General features: G+C 47.8%; 1 pseudogene; it reads right to left on the bottom strand.

Moving 5' to 3' along the window:
* The window catches only part of LOC139027727 (SR-related and CTD-associated factor 4-like), a 53,889-nt pseudogene that overhangs the window by 29,380 nt on the left and 17,527 nt on the right, over positions 1-6,982 (bottom strand).

Raw genomic sequence — 6,982 nt, 5'->3', positions numbered from 1 at the left:
GGTGAGGCCCTGTGATGCGCTGGGGTATTGGGGTGGAGCTCTGGAGATTGCGGCTGGGATGGGGTGGAGCTGGTGATGCGGCTGGGGATGGGTGGCGAGCCTGGTGATCCGGCTTGAAGCACCCAGGTTGGTATCGTTGAGAAGTTGCGCCATCCGGTCTTGGAGTCACCGGTATCGGGGGGGCGGGCGGAGGAGGAGGGCTCAGTCTGAACCCCCCACACCCCCCGTGCCCGGGATGTTCTGTGGAGCCTGGAAGATGCGGGTGGGGGATGGGTGGAGGGGCCTGGGGATGACGGCTGGGGATGGGGTTGAAGAGCTACCGGTGATGCTGCTGGGTGATCGGGTGGAGACCTGTGGATGCGGCTAGGGATGGGTGGAGAGCCTTGGAGATGCGGCTGGGATGGGTGAGCCTTGTGCATGCGGCTGTGGGATGGTCGGTGGACCGCTGGAGATAGCGCGCTGGGGATGGGGTGGAGCCTGCGACGAATGCGGCTGGGGATGGGGTGGAGGCCTGGAGATGCGGCTGGGCATACTGGGCTGTGCAGTCCTGCGTGATTGCGGCTGGATGCCCGGCCTAATTACCCTGCTAGGGAGCCTGGAGATGCGGCTGGGGATGGACCGTCCAACGCCCTTCCGGGCCCGCCCACCTCTCTCCGCATCTTCCCAGAGAAAATGCCTGGTTCCATCTGTCCACCCCCCACCCTCCACCCCACATGGAGGGAATGGGGTCGGGGCCCTCATACCCCCCACACCCCGTTGGTGCCGCCTCCCGTTACATGGCCGTCCGGTGGCCACAGCCCGCCCTGTCGGCCAGGTCTATGTGATGTCCGGGGCGCAGTGGAGCCTGCTGGGGTGTGGGTTGAGCTCTTGGGGCTGAGCTGTGCCGCCGGATAGTAGGATACCGCCATGGGGTCTGGGGCCCGCGTGTAAACACCGCTCCCGGGAACACCATGGAGTACAAATCTGGAGGCCAGGTAATAGGTGTGCCTCTAATGTAAGGGAGGGGGTAGTGCGGAAGGAGGAGGTTTTTCTTTTGGTTGGTGGTTTTTAGGCTGGAAGGTGTCTTGTTAGATTTCTGTGGCTGTTTCTGTCGGTAGTGTTTTTTCTTGTGTGAGGGGGTTTTTTTATCTGTATATATTCTGACGTTCGTGGGGAGGGTGGCCCGCGTACATCACTTGCTCCACAGGATAGATTGGCTCAGCTTGTGCCTGGATTGCCGATGTTCATGGTGTAGTTTGGGATGAGTCTGAGGCTTTTAACGGAATTTGTTGGAAGTTCTGGAGCATTTGTTGAAGCTGCAGAAAGAAAGAAAGAAAGAAGAAAAGAGAAAGAGAGAGAGAGAGAGAAGAGAGAGAGAGAGAGAGAGAGAGAGAGAGAGGAGAGAGAGAGAGAGAGAGAGAGAGAGAGAGAGAGAGAGAGAGAGAGGAGAGAGAGAGAGAGAGAGAGGAAAGAAGAGAGAGAGAAGAGGAGAGGAGAGAGAGAGAGAGAGAGAGAGAGAGAGAGAGAGAAGAGAGAGAGAGAGAGAGAGAGAGAGAGGAAGAGAGAGAGAGAGAGAGAGAGAGAGAGAGAGAGAAGAGAGAGAGAGAGAGAGAGAGAGAGAAGAGAGAGAGAGAGAGAGAGAGAGAGAGAGAGAGAAGAGAGAGAGAGAGAGAGAGAGAGAGAGAGAGAAGAGAGAGAGAGAGGATGGGAGGAGTTAGGACACTGGGGATGCCTGAAGATGGGACTAGCAAAAATAAAAGTTGTTGGAGGGAAATATACTCAGACACACACCTGTTGTCCCTTTGAGGACTGGAAGAGCTGAGCGACAGCAGCGAATGCGTCAGAGTTCTGAAGCTGAGGGACAGGCGCCACAAACTGTGTTTTTCTGTTACTGAGGTGATCGGACCCTTTACTGGTGAGGGGATGAGGGGAACCTGGAGGACAGAAGAACAAGAGAATGAGTCACACAGACAGACAGAAAGACAGACAGACAGACAGACAGACAGACAGAGCAGTAATACCTGGGTCTGGTTAACAGACAGACAGTAATACCTGGTTCTGGTTAACAGACAGACAGTAATACCTGGTGGGTAACAGACAACAGTAATACCTGGTCTGCGGTTACAACAGACAGACAGCAGTAATACCTGGGTCTGGTCTAACAGACAGTACCTGGGTCTGGAACAGACAGACAGCAGTAATACCTGGGTCTGGTCTAACAGACAGTACCTGGGTCTGGTCTAACAGACAGTACCTGGGTCTGACGCTAACAGACAGTACCTGGGTCTGAGTGGGTTAACAGACAGACAGCAGTAATACCGGGTCTGGTCTAACAGAACAGTACCTGGGTCTGGTCTAACAGACAGTACCTTGGGTCTGGTCTAACAGACAGTACCTGGGTCTGGAGCTAACAGACAGTACCTGGTCTGGGTTAACACAGACAGCAGTAATACCTGGGTCTGGTCTAACACAGTACTGGGTCTGGTCTAACAGACAGTACCTGGTCTGGGTTAACAGCAGTACCTGGTCTGCTAACAGACAGTACTGGGCTGGGCTAACAGACAGTACGGTCTGGTCTAACAGACAGTACCTGGTCTGGGTCGTCCATCTCGGTGTCTGCAGCTGCAGCACTGCTGGAACCAGATATAGCCATATCTAGAAGAGGCTGGATGATCTCCATCTTAAACCACCATTCTTCTGCCACAGATTCAACACACGCACTATCTTACTCTACAGATAGGAGGGAGAGAGAGGAGAAAGAGGAGAGAGAGAGAGAGGAGAAAGAGGAGAGAGAGGAGAGAGAGAGAAAGAGGAGAGAGAGAAAGAGGGAGAGAGAGAGAGGAGAGAGAAGAGAGAGAGAGAGAGAGAAAGAGGAGGAGAGAGAGAAAGGAGGAGAGAGAGAGAGAGGAGGAGGAGAGAGAGAGACGAGAGAGAGAGGAGGAGAGAGAGAAAGGAGGAGAGAGAGAGAGAGAGAGAGGAGGAGAGAGAGAAAGGGAGGAGGAGGAGAGAAGAGAGGGAGGAGAGAGAGAGAGAAAAGAGGGAGGATAGTGAGAAGAGAGAGAGGGAGGATAATGAGAGAGAGAGAGAAAGGAGGAGAGAGAGAGAGAGAAAGAAGGAAGAGAAAGAAAGGAAGGAGAGAGAGATTTGTTATGAGAAAGTACAGCGTCCTCAAGTATCCATTATAACTTGTTTCACCACCATTATAACCATCCTCATCATCATCATAATTTCCACCGTCAGCATGGTCTTACCCGTTCTTCAGGGGACAGAGACAGAGGTTCTCAAACGTTCCCGTGATGTTCTTGGTGAACCGTGGCCCGAACACTCCTTGTCCACGCCGAACTGATGACGGGACTGTCGGACGATGGAGTCTCTCAACATATAGACCTGCCACCTTGTACTCCGGCTTACACTGGGGGAGACGGGGAGGGGGCAGGGAAAGAGAGGAGGGGGAGAGATGTGAACAGACAGCGAGACAGGCAGACAGCGAGACAGGCAGACAGCGAGACAGGCAGACAGCGAGACAGGCAGCGTAAGCGAGACAGGCAGACAGCGAGACAGGCAGACAGCGAGATATATAGATACGTAAAAGTGAGTCTTCAGTGTAACAGCCAACACATCAACACTCCATATCCAGAAACAACCCCCAATGCTAGGAAGTTTAGGATGTGGATAATGTATAGGCCTCTAATTCAAATCTGGAAGTCCAAGCCATTTCCACTGCTTTCTTAAATTCTTTCCCTTTAAATCAGGGACTGATTTAGACCTGGGTCACCAGCTGGGTTTTATTACTTATCAGGTAGAACAGAAAACTAGCAGTAATTAGGACCTCGTAAGGATAAGAGTTGACTATCCCTAAAGTAAAGCATACAGTGTAGAAGATATGATGTGTGGAAGCGCCTCACCTTTTTAATGAACTTCTCAACAATCTGGACCACGTGTTTATATAACTGGAAGAGAAGAAAAGAGATGTCAGAGAGTTTTAGTAACAGACACAGATGGAAGCCTAGTCAAGGAATAAAATTATCTTTTCAAATGGAGCCTGCTTTCTAGTGCAGGACAAGGCTTCATTAAAAGGATGCTGGTGTATGCTGGGGCGGCAGGTAGCCTAGTGGTTAGAGCGTTGGACTTTGAACCGAATGGTTGCATGATCAAATCCCCGAGCTGACAAGGTCAAAATCTGTTGTTCTGCCCCCTGAACAAGGCAATTAACCCACTGTTCCCCGGTAGGCCGTCATTGTAAATAAGAATTTGTTCTTAACTGACTCGCCTAGTTAAATAAAGGTAAAATATATTTATTTTTTAATGCTACCCTACCTGGAGATGTTTAGTCATTGCACTAACGGGTAAATCCATTTTATATTCACTTTTCTTGCATTCTTTTGTTTCAAACAATAATAATAAATCATAGATGTTTTCCCATGGAAGACGTGGTCAGAAAGGGATGTTTTTGGACCTGAATGCCAAAACATTCAGGAGATAAAATGAGACTGCCATGTCTACATCACTGGAATATATAAAAGGGTTGAGTTTGATATCATTTAAAAAGCTTACAAACAGGGTTTCTATTTCATACATTAATTGATTTTTTTTAAAATATATATTTTTTTGTCTTTAAAGAGTGACTGCCGCTAAAAAACAACTAATTACTTTGAATAACGGCAAGTGGCATCGATGAGTCAGAAACATTTATCTAATGTCAAAATTGACTACAAAGTGTAAATAGGATGATTTTGGTCATAAAGTCAGTCTGGTCTAAAATGGAGTTTGGAACCTGAGTGTGTCACAACAACTAAAGGTGTGTTCGTAAATTCATTTAAATTACGTTTACCGACACCGGCCATTTTCAAACAGCTGTTGAGCGTTCGTAAATTCATCAGTTATTCTGCGTTCTGGCACAGTCAAAACGAGAGTGTATGGAATCAATATCATGACAAGTGTATTCACAAATGTAAATCACTTTCCACAAATGTAAATCACCCATCCTCAAATGTAAGCGATTTACATTTGTGGATTGGTGATTTACATTTGTGAATACATTTGGCATGATATTGATCCCCTAAGAGTGCTCTGAAATCGGAGTAGATAGCCAGAGCGAATTTACGAACGCGCCCCTAAATGAAAGTCTGGTTTGGATTACAATCTTGTCAACCATGCCCCCCCATTTGTCAAACTCCCCATGCAAATCGCCCCTCTGCCCACTTCGCTTCCCTTTATTGAATGGGACGCCGTTATTCCATCACCCCCAACACGTTCAAAAGGATCACAGCCGTTTGAGACTGAAAAGCCTTATAAGGATTGACCATGCATTGATTGCATGCTTCCTGCAGGATGCACAGCCAACAACTATGGTTAGCATGCCCTGCTGAATAGGTGGTTGGACTTGGTCCCCAGTGGTGGTGAGTATACCGGTTGCTAGACCATAGACTGACTGTTATGTATATTTAATCATCATTATCGTCGCTAGCATAGCTGACGTTAGCTAGCTAGCTGGCTAACATTAGCCTACCTCAGTACAACTCAGATTTGGCTTGGACACACGATAACATTTCAAAGGAAGGCAAATAATTGTGATGACGCCAGATTGAATTTAGACCATAGCCAGCTAACTATGATTGAGGGGACTACAGTATCTTAGCCAGCTAACTATGATTGAGGAGACTACAGTATCTTAGCCAGCTAACTATGATTGAGGGGACTAACAGTATCTAGCCAGCTAATATGATTGAGGGGACTACAGTATCTTAGCCAGCTAACTATGATTGAAGGAGACTACAGTATCTTAGCCAGCTAACTATGATTGAGGAGACTACAGTATCTTAGCCAGCTAACTATGAGGGGACTACTGTATCTTAGCCGCTAACTATGAGGGGACTACTGTATCTTAAGCCAGCTAACTATGAGGGGACTACTGTATCTTAGCCAGCTAACTATGAGGGGACTACTGTATCTTAGCCAGCTAACTATGAGGGGACTACAGTATCTTAGCCAGCTAACTATGAGGGGACTACAGTATCTTAGCCAGCTAACTATGAGAGGACTACTGTATTTTAGCCAGTGTAAGAAATTGTAATGGATACTGGTAACTTGTTTTAACAACTTCTCAACACAAGCTATACTTGGCACAACATGCACCCATCCCCCACTATACCCCCACACTTTGTACCCTTATAATAACCACAGACCCACACACACTCCCATCCCCCATGAATAGGCCCCTGTGAAAACAAACGCACATGCATTCTGCTCAAGGATGAGACTTTAAGACAAAGAACTGTGTGAAGAGCCAATGGAACGTCGACATCAGGCCCGGACAGGACTACCCACGACCCAGATCGACCAATCGGAAGGCCAGACTACAAGATCAACCTACTTTACTTGTTGCCTATATAACCAGCACAAACTGTTTAGAGGCCTCTTTTTCCGACGATTCCATACGAGTCAGACAGAAGGGGCCGTGCTGCACGATTTCAAAGATATTTTTACATGTGAATAAACTGCCTTATTATACAAGTATCCACCTCGTCCTATGTCTCAACTTGATCTCCTGTCTCCAGTAAACGTTTTATCAACACCAGCTAACTATGAGGGGACTACAGTATCTTAGCCAGCTAACTATGAGGGGACTACTGTATTTTAGCTAGCTAACATTAGCATTGCAATATATTGTTGAAGAACTTGGCTAGTAACATTAAAATTATTTCCCTACTTTAGCAATGTCATCTTATTTCCATGCCAGTCTAAGTTAGTGTAATTTAGACGAAAGTCACATTACCCTCCTAGGGCACAAATAAACATTGGATGTAGCTGTGGTGGTACTAGCTAACTCATGTCGACAACAGCGTAACGTTACTAACTAGCAGCAACAAACTCAAACCAACCCAGAGCCATAGCAAAACATGTCACAGTTGGTTGCATAGTGTCCATTGAAAGAGGGGGAGGCAGGTAGCCTAGTGGTTAGAGTGGAGGGGTGGCAGCGTAGCCTAGTGGTTAGAGTGGAGGG

This window comes from Salvelinus sp. IW2-2015, linkage group LG5 (assembly GCF_002910315.2).
Source record: "Salvelinus sp. IW2-2015 linkage group LG5, ASM291031v2, whole genome shotgun sequence".
NCBI lineage: Eukaryota > Metazoa > Chordata > Actinopteri > Salmoniformes > Salmonidae > Salvelinus > Salvelinus sp. IW2-2015.
This window is presented reverse-complemented; position numbering and strand designations above follow the sequence as displayed.